Below are 337 nucleotides of genomic sequence, written 5' to 3' on the forward strand. Positions count from 1 at the left end.
GACAGAGTTATTACAAGATCACAAAAGTGAATCATCAAAAATATTTTTTTATATATATAAAAAGAAAACCTATATCCCAAACTCCCACACGAGGTCAAGCCAAACGCATTCTGCATAACCTTTGACCTCTGAGAAGGGTCAGCTCTTACACATTTATACTGTGCGCTCCAGGCCAGGCCGGAACCAGCTTCCTCGTTTTCTGACAGGAGGCAAAAATCAAATTTGGAATTATACCAATTATGCTTAGAATTATTTGTGTGTATTGAACGGATTTTGAAACAATGGCTTCATTATGCAATAGAAGCATTAATTAATTCAAATGAGGACTATTTGCCTT

The 337-nt window shown here is 36.2% G+C and overlaps 1 protein-coding gene across 1 annotated transcript in view; it reads left to right on the top strand.

Moving 5' to 3' along the window:
- LOC119586034 (GTP-binding protein RAD-like) overlaps positions 1-337 on the top strand; it is a 10,863-nt gene that overhangs the window by 822 nt on the left and 9,704 nt on the right. The window lies entirely within an intron of this gene.

The sequence above is a fragment of the Penaeus monodon genome, chromosome 20, assembly GCF_015228065.2.
Source record: "Penaeus monodon isolate SGIC_2016 chromosome 20, NSTDA_Pmon_1, whole genome shotgun sequence".
NCBI lineage: Eukaryota > Metazoa > Arthropoda > Malacostraca > Decapoda > Penaeidae > Penaeus > Penaeus monodon.